The sequence below is a fragment of the Phacochoerus africanus genome, chromosome X (assembly GCF_016906955.1).
Source record: "Phacochoerus africanus isolate WHEZ1 chromosome X, ROS_Pafr_v1, whole genome shotgun sequence".
Classification (NCBI taxonomy): domain Eukaryota; kingdom Metazoa; phylum Chordata; class Mammalia; order Artiodactyla; family Suidae; genus Phacochoerus; species Phacochoerus africanus.
This window is the reverse complement of record NC_062560.1, coordinates 114,913,749-114,927,070: the sequence shown is the minus strand read 5'-3', so window position 1 is coordinate 114,927,070 and position 13,322 is coordinate 114,913,749. Positions and strand designations below refer to the sequence as shown.

At 45.2% G+C, this 13,322-nt stretch overlaps 1 long non-coding RNA gene across 1 annotated transcript; it reads left to right on the top strand.

The window, feature by feature from the left end:
* Window positions 1-1,602: 1,602 nt before the first annotated feature.
* Window positions 1,603-12,198, top strand: LOC125118341 (uncharacterized). Its single transcript, XR_007132817.1, has 4 exons — window positions 1,603-1,736; window positions 5,434-5,526; window positions 5,902-5,981; window positions 6,591-12,198. It is a non-coding gene; the product is annotated as an uncharacterized LOC125118341 (long non-coding RNA).
* The last annotated feature ends 1,124 nt before the right edge of the window (window positions 12,199-13,322 follow it).

Here is a 13,322-nt window from a genome sequence, read left to right as displayed (position 1 = left end):
GTCTAGTCAGTTCTTTTGACTATTGATATTTTGGGAAATTTTCTACTTCTGACCAGCATGGCAGGACATGCATCTCCAAGCAAACAGGTCAGTGAACCACAGAGAGGCCTTTGGGGATGAAGGAGCAGGTGGCAAGAACACTAGCACCAAAGACAGCCAGCCAGATTATTGTGTGGTACTAAGAACACAGCCGTTGGTCACATAGGTGACTTCCCGACTAGAGTCTGGCTGCTTCTTTGCAAGCCACAGAAAGTGAGTTTTTCCCAGATCTGGGGCTTGGGGGTAAGACTTTGACAATGATCCAGAGGGCTAGAGAGTTGTTGCAGGCCTTGTTCAGCAATCAGTGAAGTGGTGAATGTGGGAACTTAATCCACATGGGGAGGGAAGATAAAGAAGAGCAACGCTGTTGATGTGAATCTCATCCCAGTATCTGCCAAGTCTTTTCCCCTGTGCTACTAAGCTGATCTCTCTGGAACTGAATTTAACCAAATTTCATTTTGCGGTTTTTTCAGGTCTCCTCTTGGAGAATTATCAGGCCATCTCTGTCGCTACTGTTGGCTGTTGATGATATTCCAGAGTGAGTAGGGCAACGTCATGAATTATTACATAACATGACCCAGTCACTGTGAGGTTCACCTACCACCGTTAGGAGCAGCTGAATTCAATGTTCAAGGAGTTGACCTAGATAATCTGCACATCCTTGTTTGGACAGCTGTAAAATTCACTGAGCAGATGGCCTCCTGCCAAGGAGCAGGCTTAGAGCCTCAGAATGAATAATCATGAAGCTTGATGCCCTTTCCAGACAAGATCTGAGGCTAGTGATCCTGCCCCGACAACGACAAAAGGAATCAGTGTTCTGCAGATGAGGGAGGGAACTGAAATCAGGGGCGGGGCGGGGGGGGGGGGGGTAGTAAGAGGCTGCTTTGGCCTGAGTCATGCAAGTGGAGGAGGGGGGCAGGAGGAGGATTTCCACATACAAAGAAAAGAATAGATGGGGCAATCCTGAAAAGGTGGCTTAGAGTTGCTTGAATTCATTGCTGGGACCAGTCCTGGGAGGCTGCTCTGAGTTACTTTGGTGTTGGTTTTCTCTGGCCTTCCCTAAGTGTCTACAACCTCAACTGCCTTGCCAAAATTCCAAGTGCAAACCTTGGGTCCTTGACACAGTGCCCAGCCCAGTACTATCTGATCCCAGAGTCAAACACGATTCTCCTGCATCTCTGCCCTGATGTGTCTCCAGGACCAAATCTAATAGTGAAGAACTCATTTTCCTGTAGGGGCGAAAGGAATAAACCTTGGAAGGCTTCCTGGAGGGGGCTGCCACTGGTCTAGGCCTGGGAAAACTGGATGAGCAAGATTTCCAGACTGAGAAGACAGGAAACAAAGGAAAAGATAGGTGCAAAGGCCTAAGAAGCAGAGCTGGGCACTGAGGGATGGACACAGACATAGAAGGAAAGATTAAGAGCAAGGATTTCAGTACTTGAGCTGGGGCTTGAGAAATGGGCGGGTTCCAGTTGCCGGCCTGACGGGAGTGGACAGTCTTCCCGTCCATCACTGCAGACCCACCAATGACGATGTGCGGAGGCGGGGCCACAGAAAGGGCGGCTAAGAGGGCCCTAGCGCGTGACCAAACGCCTGTGGATCTGGATTGGACTGTGCGGGCATCCGTGGGCTTCCGTGAACCGTTAACTTCGGCGAGCAGAGAACATGGCGGCTCCCTTTCCCGAGAGCTCAAAACTGTAAGTTTCGTTGATTTCTTTTCGTCCTTGGCAGTGTGTAGTGTGAAATGGAGACAATGGGGTAGAGGGTGTGTCCTCGTACCCTTTGACAGCCGTGGGTGGGCGGCAGGTGGACGGCTTCTGGACGGCCGGCAGAGGGGGTCCGTTAGCGGCCTTCGAACGCAGCGTTGTGCTTTATGGAAGAAATGATGAAACTTTCTGATCGTTTCCTCTGTTTAAATGTGTGTTTTGACCCCGCTGCCCCAATTCGTGGTCTTAAGGTTTTGTGGTGTTTGCAGCTTCATGTGAAGAAGGGGCTGGAGGGCTGGGGCGGCTGGCGGAGGGTGTGGGCCCGGGGCGGCGCAGAGCCTTTGGCCGCCAGGGAGCTGGTTTGGCCTTTTCTTGTTCAGTGTTGTTAGGTGGATGTTGTTGTCGGGTGTTTGTTTAAATGCTGATATTGCCCTTTTTCGTGAGATTTCCTGCCAGTCGTAGAATCTCTGTTACTTTCGACCTGAAAAGAGAAAGTAAGCGCGTGAGCGATCCTGACAGGTGATGGCCCTTGGCTGCCTTTGAGCGTAATTTTGTGTTTCATTTAACAGCATGGCTCTAAGTGTAATATCCTTTGTTGGTTATCTCTTCGGACTGGCCTTCTTCACGTACTGTTTTAAAAAAGACAAAAAGCCTGAAAATTTTAACGTGAAAATGAGTAGACAGAAAGCCTGGTCGGCTTGGGGTTTGTTTGTTTGTTCATGGACCTCGGAAATGGCCTTCAGTTCAGTGGAAGGGTCTTTTGCATTTTATCTTTGTTTCATACCATTGTATTCACGTAAGAGTGGTCCCGGCACTTTTCATTGCGTTTTCCCTAATAAATTTTTATTTACAATTTTCGAATGAGAAAAATCGCACTGTTGTTGGCAAAACCTTGTTGCTTTGAGACCGTGAAAGAAATCACGCACCCAGATATCCTGTTTACTGTTTTATCTTAATATAGTGGCGTGGGGTATTTTTTTATTACATTGCAATCATTCGAATTTTTTAAATGTTTATTTTGGGAGTGTTTCGTAAATATTTTCCAGACTAAAGTATTTTCAGAGTGCACTTTTGGAAGTGAATTATCTGGCTGAGTGCCTGAATGTTTTAGAAACTGTGAATGCCTATTAGCTGCTCTTGACAGCCAAGACTGGATGTTGTTTGGCATTTAATTTTACATCTTCGTACTCATGCATTCAACTAAATTTTTACCCCGGCTCTCCTAATAAATTTCCTTTAAATGGTTTAGTGTAAATTTCAATTCACAGAGGGGCGTTTAACGTCTGATTGAATGCTTTAAGTTTATAATATAATTGCGTGTTTGACATAATACATTTTGTCAAATTCTAGTCTTGATCTCTATTCGTAAATTTTCCTAAAAATGAACCTTTTTAGGTACTCTAGATTTACAATGCAGAACTGTCAGCTGGCTGAGTTCTCTACGTTTTACGACAGTGTATGCCGTATGTTAATGTTCGCCGTTAACACAGTTTCGGATTGTGTTTTACAGAATTGTGTTCGGTATCACTTTATTAAATGTGGGCCTTGGCCCTTTTAATAAGCTTTATGTTTAAAATTTTCACGTTATATTCAATTTACAAATGAGGAAAAATTATGTTCTGTCTTTATGCTCCTTGCTTTACGACAGTTACCGGCTCGCGCGGCCCGGCAGCCTAACATTACGGGTTTTTTAAATCATTAAAATGTTTTAATAGCATCGTATCTATCTGAAAATTAGCTTTTGTGTATCTTATTTCGTAGATCTATTAAAAATAAGGAAAGTTTTGTTTTCAGTTAAAAAAAACAAACACTCATTGACTATCTGGCTACGCGTCCGTTCTTTTACGACAGTGAATTCCCGGAAGTGCCGGTCCCCGGCCGCCCGTTCAAGTCATTTGGCTTTTGGGATTTCATTTCTCGAAATAATTGCAGGTTGATTATCATGTTATTCAGTTCAGTTCTGATTTTAGTTTTTTCGTGTATTCCTTTTGAAAATCGTAGAGCATTTTCAGTTTGCATGTAAGAAAATTCATCTCCAGAATGAGTTTTCTGGGAGTGCATGGCCGGTGCTGACCGCGGTGGATTCTTTTGAGTATTATTTTTAGAACCATAATTTTGTACTTAATGTGTTATTTCTTTAAGTGTTGGCCTAGTCCTCATTCGCAGGCGTTCTCCCATAGAAGAAATGATTTGTGTATTTTCTATTTAGAAAGAAGGATATTATGCCAGTTTATGTACTGACCAGTCCGATGAGGAAAACACCTGTCCTTGTCCTTTTTCTTTGAAGTCTTGAGCCAAACTGCAAATGCTACAACGCCCCGCTCCCCTACCATTGCAGAGGGTGCTGTCCCTGCCTCTTTGTTCTTAAAAGTGCTGACTGTGCCTTAATGCCTCAAGTGTTAGCATGTTGGCTTAAGAAACAGGCAGTGTATTTAAGGAGCGAATTAACGGAAAACTGTGGTTTTGCTCAAAGCCCTGAGTACCCCAGGCACCGAGAGTAACTCTGATACTTTGTGTTAAGTAAAACAGTTACCTCCTTTCCAGGATGGTGATGGTTATAAGTTTGCTTATTAGCCTTTTTGCTTGTTGATTCTTGGTTTCAATTTCAGGTCTATGTATTATCTCATGTAGAAATGATTTAATGACTCTTATATTGGTGGAACATTGATGATGTCTAAATCCATAAGTTGATTACATTTAGAAATGTGAAAGACTCATCGCTGGTATTTGGGTTTTACTGTATCTGTGTCATTGGTACTGGCAGGAATGCAGATTTCAGGAACTTTGACACTAATTAGCCTCACTAATCTTGACTTTTCAGGCAGATCCCTAGACCTTGAACAATATCTAAGTGTGGAGTGAAGGGATTTTTATTACATGCCCATTGTCCATGGTATCCTAGAAACATACTTGCAAATTAAGAGCAAATTCCTCAACCTATACTTTACCCAATGTTTTTTTTCCCCATTATTTTCTCTTCAAAGACCTATGTTCAATGAAAAATGTTGGTAACATCATGTAATATAAAAAAAAATTCTTCATGAATTTGTTCTGAATTAAATTAGCTCATTGCTATTTTTATCAGTTTTGGAACTATGTTATCGACTACTGAGACTAATAATAACACAGTTGTATAATGCGCATTTCATGGTCTATGAAGTAGAACACAAAACCCTTTTGATTTATTACCCATAATCTTTGTGATTGGAAGCAAAGTGAGAAGAGGTAACCCATTCCAAAGGTTTCTTACCCATGGTTTTGTATGAGTCATCATGAAAAGAAAAAATGGAGTTCTGAGACTCCCCTTCTAGCAAATAACTAGCAATGCCTTGCAAAAAAAAATATTTAATAATTACTCTGTGATGTTTTATTAAAGCAGGGTGAGCCATGGTTCATTTTGAAGGGGCAATCAGGTATATTTCTATAAAGCAGCAGCCATATCTTGTGATTTGATTCATGCAGTTCCTGTCTTAACACTCTTTTGCCCTACCTCACACAGGCTGCATAACTGGGTACTCTGGCCCTACCAGCCGTTTTCAGAAATTTTTCTGGGTAAGGGAAAGGGGAAGTTTGCCCTAGCTACTTATCTTATGAGTTTGCAAGTTACCTAAGTTTGCTGCAGTGGTATTAAGCTGTGTGCCCATAAGTAAGTCTTCTTGCAGATGTGTACAATCACCATTTCCTTTAGGACCTGGGATGGAAAAGGATAGTACTGCTCAGCCTATGGGCCTGTAATGAGAAGAGAGTGGACCCAGAACCAACTTCTAGACCTGCCAAACAAGTAAGAGCAAACTTATGTGGGGCCATAGATGCTGGGCAGAGGGTAGCACCTACTCCCTGTCAGCTATACCATAATTAAGATGGTATCGAAATGCCTTTCCTAAATCCCTAAGATAGGATTTTCCAACAATGTCGGGGTCACCCTCTGGGCACTACTTGTTAACTCTCTGGTTCAGATCCTGTATCTCTAATCAGTGTCTTTAGTCAGTGGCATCTTTTTCCAGTCCTTCTTTGTGTTCCTCTGTTCACTGTGGGTGCCACTACTAGAGACATACTTTATCAGAATGTCAGATTTCCAAACAGCCTTATCTTGGCATTTTCACATCAAAGTGTTGATCTGTCTTTTTATCCTTTTGGAAAACCCTTGTAATACCAGGAAGAAGCAGGATGGACTGGACGGGATTGCCAAAAACAAACTCCAAGGATCCAGATTGTGGCAGTGCTGCTATTTTTCAGGTATGAGAACATGGATTTAAATATAATTTAAAGCCAGCTCTATCTAGGACAAGGGAGAAAGATGAGATCTGTACACCAAGTGGGTGTCAGAGAATGAGAGTCTGCCAGTCTACCCCCACTGTGGGTGGGCAGGCATTTATTTGGCAGTGGTCCTGGAGGTGTAAGCTAATAAGTCAAGTAATATGCAGGTCAGTACTTCCATAAATATTTACTCTTCCATACTTCGTCAGGCTTTTATTTGGGGAGGGGGGCTTGTAGATGTTGCTATGACAATACGTTGTGTTCCATTCACAATAGATTTCTAGTATCTGAGTCTGAAGGACCCTTGTGTCTTTCTTACTCACACCTTTGAGCCTCAGTTTCCACATTTGCAAAATGGGAATCACATCTTGCTATCAGGGATGTAAGAATCAAGTGTGATAATTTTTGTAAAGTGCTCAGCGCACAGAGGTACTGAAGGAATTAGTACATCATTTACAGAATCCATATGTTGGAACAGAACATTGTGGCTTAGTTTAGCTCTTCTCCTTACCTGTCCAGAGCCCACTGCTACTTCATTTCTTTAGACTTTTGTTATAATTTCAATTAAACGTTTGTTTCCTTTCACAGAGCCAGCACATGTCCTTTGGGGATTACCTGGCAGCTGTTTGGAAACCAGTCTCTTTAATCCTGCTATGATGCCAAGAGGTAGCCCGGCAATTCAGACCTTGCTTTGCTTGGAGCCGCTTTCTTTTCTGGCCAGCACTGATGCCTTACATCGAAGCTGATGTGACTCAGCACCAAGTTTGGGCACCAAGAGGGTGTTTGTTAACTGGCAGCGCCAAAGAGGTCTCCTTTCCTTCCTCTACATAAAGTGACTTTGTTTCTGCGCAGTGGTTACTTTGTTGAAAATTAAGAGTTTTGACAGTTGGGGTGGGGGAAGAGAGTGCTTAATGCATGAACTTTACCAAGGTGTGTTTAAGAACACTTTGAACCTTTAGTTTCATAGATACCTCTGGTTCCTCTGTTGCTTTATTAGCATGGGTTTTATCCAGAAGGTGGCATCACAGAACCTGAATTTCACTCACCAAAGGGTAAGAGAAATTTACATCTCTTTGTGATTAGAAATTAAGGATGTAAACTTTAGATAGCATGTTGACTTTTCAGAGACTTTTTATTCATTCCTGTAATTGGTTAAATTACTTTAAAGCTGTGGAAGATGAGGTCATGATGGTTTTCTACCCAGTGGAAACCCGAGGCCTGAGGTATTTAGAAAAACCCAAACCCATGTTCCTTCACCAAGTGATGTGAGCAAGACTGGTTTATTTACTAATCAGAAACAGTTGTGAAACTGAACAGTAACTGTGATGCCTTCTTCCCCTTCCACATGCACTTGTGCCCACTGCCCATCAAGGTACTCTTGGGTTCCTTCATTGGAAGGAGGGATCGGGAAGGCCTAAATGGATGGTTTAATGGGTAAATCTGCTGAGTATTGGCACTTAAAAATAAGTCGCAAGGTTGAGGACTCTCAAACGGTGATCTTCTAATGGGTGACCTTCTCACAATCAGGACTCTCAGGAAAACAGAAGATGATCCTCCTCGGAATTTGAGCTAGGATCTGGTTTGCTGCTGCTTTCCCAGGCGTTCAGTGCTAGGCCAGGCATGTCACTTAGCCTCATGAGGCATGTACTCAGTGAATGTCTGCTCACTGGTAGGAATATGAATGCTTTATAAATTCTTGGTTTAAAGTATTCCTTTGGGTATATACCCCAGGCGAGATTGCTAGATCAGATGGTAGGTCTATTTTTAGTTTGGGGGAGGGACCTTCATACTGTTTTTGACAGTGGCTGTACCAGTTTCCATGAGAGAATGCATCCTGAACTAAATGAGTTTCATGACTGCTTTTCCGGCCGCCTTTGATTGTCTGTTCTTTTCAGGAGAAGAGCTATAGAAATTAGGGGCTGAGACCGGGAAGAGCTTCCCTGATCAGGAAAGATGCAACGACTGGGCCTTCCCTGGGCTGCCTAAAGCCCAGAGATGGGGCTGGGGCTGGGGCTGGGGCTGGGAAGGGTAGCCCTCTGGAGCAAGGCTGTCAGAGCAGGGGGAGAAAGCAGACTGCTGGAGGGCCTGGGCCCTCCGTGTGAAAGGGGTCTTGGACTGTGTGTCTGCAGGCCAGGCCCCTGCCCACTTCCCAACCCTAGTCCTGCCTGGGGTGGGCAGAGCACGGGGCCCATCATCGGGGGTGACGTGAGAATCGGTGGCCTTCTGGGAAAGGGGAGGTTGTTACCATGGAGGCGTTTCCCCATCTTCCAGGAGTCCCAGGCATTTGGGGCTTTGCTGCTGGGGAAGGTCTTGGCGTTTCTGCCTCGTGCTGTGTGGTGCCTTGGCCTGTGACAAGTGGCTCAGGAAAGGGGGCTCTTCACCCACCGGTCCTGTGGCCTAGACCAGGACTCTGGGGCTGTCTCATGGGAGGCCCATGCTGACGTTGGTTCTTTCTTGTGAAGAGTCAGGCCTGGTTGCGTGGACGGCTCCACTCTGTGAGCCGAATTGCACAGAGAGCCTGGCGAAGGTGTGTCGCTGTGCGGGGGTGCTCTTCTGGGTCCCTGTCCAGATGCCCCTTTCCATTCCGTGGCTCAGATGCCCTGGCGGGGCCTGCAGGAGGCACATAGGGGCGATGGAGCACCTGGGCTGTGGGAGATGTTGGGTCTAGGGCAGAAGCAGAGCATGGCCTGTGGTCAGGACTCCTTGGTGACAGGAAGGAGCTGAGCAGAAGAGTGTCCACTGTGCATAGCAGTGGCTGGTGGGGATCCTGAGGAACCACACCCGCACGTGTGGGGATGTGGCTGGAGCTTCATCAGAGCATTTCCATGTCGCGCCCTGCCCTCTCCTGCTGACTCCTCTGCATATTAGTTGGAAGCAAGAGGTCACATGGGTGCTGTCCGTGTGCAGGAGCTGAAGTGGGGACGTGTGGGAAGCCCCCCTGTTCCGCTTGCCGAAGAGGGCCTACGCCCCCCGGCTGTCGCTGTTCCTTCTGTGTGTATCTGCTGGGAGGCCTTGATGCCTGCTGTTCTGGCCCCTGGGCTGTTTTGGTCTTGCTGTCGGGGGAGATGAGGTTGCATCAAGGGGCCTTTGTCTGCCCTCCCAAGACAGTGGGGGGTTTGTGTGGCATGTGTGGGACTGTGTGTGGTCCTGCGCCCCTGGGGGTGGCGGGAGGATCCAGGAGATGAGTCTGGGGCAGGGAGGCTGCTCTGGTTTTCTTATCTCAAGCTTCTGATTAGCTTCGATTCCTGAAACACGGAGCCACAGCCTAGGGAGAAATAAAGTGGTAATGAGAATATAAGCGGGGGCTGCCGGTGGGCAGGACCCAAGGCTTTGGGTGTGCAAGGTGGGGGGGCATTGCGGCTTCAGGGCTGTTTCTCCTGTCCCCTTTCTTCATTCTCCCACACACCTTTGGGTCAGTATATTTGGGGGACAGAAGATAACCATGGGCACTGACGAATATGCTATGAAAAAATGTGGCTCTCTTGTAAATTTGAGACATTTCTTATGGAACAGGGTTATTTTCCATTTTCCAAGTGAATCGTGCTCTGTCTGCAGCGGATGACTTTGCTGTCTCATCCTTATTCTGTGTTGCCGCAGGCCTGTGAAGGATGGCCACTGTGACAGGGGAGCCCTTCATCCTGCTAGACTTTTGCACAGTCTATAATCTGAGGGAGTTCTGAGAAGGAACTGCTGTTGCTTATGCTGTTTTTCTCCGGACATATTTCCCTCCTTTTTCCTGTAGCTTTATGGGCTCTTAGGCAGTGCTTTATGGTGTCCATTTCCTCCTGTTCTTTGTGAGGGTCTAGGTGAGTTTCTGATTTCAGCTCCTCAAGTTGTTCCCTCTTTACCTAGTTCTCACTTATTGCCAGGGGTTTGGGTGCCAGGTCCTTCAAGGGACATTCTGGGTTGTCGCATTACCAAAAAGCTTATTTAGCTTCAAGAAAAAGATTTGCATACATTGCAAAGAGGCAGAGAAAGAGCTGATAAGTTTTCCAAGGTGAATGTTTTAAGGGAAAAGAAAGGCCGTTTCCCTTTTTTCAACAGGGATTCTTTAACTTTTCTTATTTTTTTGCCCTTACAACATGCTCCCATGAGACACCTGGTCCCCTGGGTATTGGCACCCTGCTCCCAGTTGCTGATTCCGGAGCCCTGCCAAAGTCAGGCCTGTGCAGAGGACTTCCTCAGGAGGAGCTCGTGCCAAAAGCACCTGAAGGACAAGTGATCAGTATGCGTGACTGCTCATCCTCTGGGCTGCTTTTACCCGTGCCTCTGTCCTCAGGGGGAGTTCTCTGGGATCTCTAGGATCAGTTGGAATGAGGATTAAAACTACAGACCTTGTGTTGAGAGGGTGTAAACTGATACCCTGATGTCACTGGTGTGTTGGCAGGCGGAGCTGGGCTTTCCCTCTCCTATCCTCCCTTTCTTGAGTCTCCAGAGGAGCACCTGGCAGAGATGTCATCTCTGTGTCTTGGGATACATGGGACCTGATAGAATATGTAGTAGGAGGCGAGGACTCAGATCCCACGTTATGAATGTTTAGTGTGCAGCCCTGTCAAACAGGGTGGAAAGAGTGTGCAAAATGTGTGCCCTCCTATGTAGCTTGAATGATCTCTGATGCCTCTGGATTTGAATTTGCCCTCGCAGCCCTTCAGCTGACACAATAAAGGGATTTCCGAGTGTCGCCAGTCAGGCCCCTTCACAGTTTAGATTTGGGTTGGCCTTCTCAGCTTCCCTTCCCTCTTCTTACTCATGTGCAGGCCTACTGTACTGCTTCATATCAAGTTTGGATAAGAACAGCAGTGGGCTCTGTTGAATGAATCCTAAGGAGATGCTCTGATTTGCTCAGTCTGCCCCAGCAGTCAGACATAGCAGCCTTCCTGAATGCTGAAAGGCCTGTCGTAGACTCGACTCTAGTGATTATAGGTTGTACAGTCAGGGTACTGAGCTACGGGATGTAGGATGTAGTTAAAGCTGGGAACCAAGACGTGCGCGTCTCCTCCTGAGCTCAGAGTTTGAAGTATTGTGTATAGAAAAATGTGCTGAGAGTAAATCTTATTCTACCTTCTGTCATGTTCTTATTACCAAAAAATAATAATATGAATTAGTGAGGGTGGAATGAAACTTAACAGGGGTTGGGTATGTTTAAGGCATAGATTATGATGATGGTTCGTGGAGGTATACTTATCTCCAGACTCATTAAGTTGTATGTATTAAGTATGTGCAGCTTTCTGTATGTCAGTCATACCTTCATAACCTCAATAAAGTGGTTTAAAAATAATAACAAAAAAGACCCTCTTGTGGTTACAGATGTATACTCCCCCTCAAGTGTCTTGAGGTTTTAGAACTGAAAGGGAAGAATGCTTCTACACTGGGAAATGGGTAATGCTATTTACTACTCTGTATTATTGTTTTGCCTTGGTTTTTCTATGTATGCATAGCATTTGCATTGGCACATATAAGGTTAACCTTTAGTCCATAGGATTTTGAATTTTGTAGAATCACAGTACTTCTGCGAAAGCTGTGAACTTCACCTGGAGGACTTCAGCTCAAGGAGTGGCCTGTGACATCAGCTATTTGTCATTTGACCAGAAATTGACTTTGGGTCCTGTGCCTTTGGGAATGGCTTGGACTTTGGGTTGGTTTTGTTTCTTATAATATGTGCTTTTGTGCTTACCTGAGAAATCTTTTAAAATGTTTTACACATGGGGACACGTCAAGGTGTAAAATATTTTACATATGGGGACACGTCAAGGTGTAAAATATTTTACATGTGGGGACACGTCAAGGTGTATATGTACTGTATCTGTATCCTATAGGGTGGAAGGTAGTGTCTCAGGCTGGTTGGTCTCTGCAGCAGGCCTCTTTTCTCTGAGGTCTTCCCACCACCTTCTGTTTTCTGTGTGACTGAGTTCCTTGGCCTTAGCTACTCAGTTTGATACTTTTCATCTTATCCTAGTTGAGCAAACCATGCTTCTGTTATATTTAGAGTTTGGGACTAGATGCCAAGAATGGGTGCTAGGCTAGCCTGCAAAGGCTCATTAATAACCTTTCACTGCAGAAAATATCATGTAAAAGACATATTGTTGGGTTTCCCTGGGTTATCCTCATTTCTGTGTCTTTAGAATGTATTTGCTGCTTAAGCTTCTTGTATTTTGTAAAATACTTGTGTTCTTCCAATAAAATTTGTTTCAGAAGATCTCACTTGTAGATTTTTATTATTCACAATGAACACCTGCCTGATCAAAGAATCGACGGCTCTGCCATGTGCATTGTTGCCTGAACCAGGGCTGAGCTCTAAGCTATAGAATCTGATAGATTAAGAACAGGAGTTGGTGGCAGGGGAATGGGGTCTCTCCAGGCTATGATAGAAGTTCCACCCTTCGTTAAGCTCACCCCTAAAGGTCATAGGTAATCCAATACCTCCCTATAAGAAGTGATCCTTTTAACCACTTCATGAAGGCCATAAATATATATCTGGGGATTGTGGAGGTTTTGGGGGAAATCTCCTGATCCTCCACAAGGGTAGGGCAGAGGTAGGAGGACCAGCATGGTTGTACAAAGGATTAGAAGTCAGTAGGACCAAAACTGGAAGCCACAAGCACGCAGTTAATTCCTGGTGAGGCCTGCATGAGAACCTTGGTTCTTTGTGTCCGAGGCATCTTTCATTACACGACATCACTAGATCTTAGAAAGCCTTTGTAATAGCAGAATTAAGTAAGTAGAAGAAATTTTTGGCATTGTTTATTCTTTAAACATGTCAACACAGTATCCAGCCCTAACTGGAATTAGACATGCAGTTAACTAAAATTTCATGTCTTCTGTATAGCTTACCATGGTTTAAACATATCAGCAGGGAGTTCCCCTTGTGGTTCAGTGGAAATGAAGCTGATTAGTATCCATGAGGATGTGGGTTGGTTCCCTGGCCTCACTCAGTTGGTTAAGGATCCGGTGTTGCCTTGAGTGTGGTGTAGGTTGCAGGCGCGGCTCAGATCCTGCGCTGCTGTGGCTGTGGTGTAGGCCAGCGGCTACAGCTCCGATTCAACCCCTAGCCTGGGAACTTCTATATACTAGAGTGCGGCCCTGAAAGGGAAAAAAAAAACAAAAACAAAAACCCCAAACAAAACACATCAGCAGAAGCCTTATCATTATGATTATGGTTACTAAAATCAACCCCCAAGGGAAAGGAGAACAATACTGGCAATCTGTTCTGCCTGTAGACATGCTGAGTGGTTGGGTACAGTTCTCTTTCTAAAGATCGTGGGCCCCAGGTGTCAGCAGCTCTGTTCTTGACATCCAGACTAGAGTGGCCAAACTGCAGTG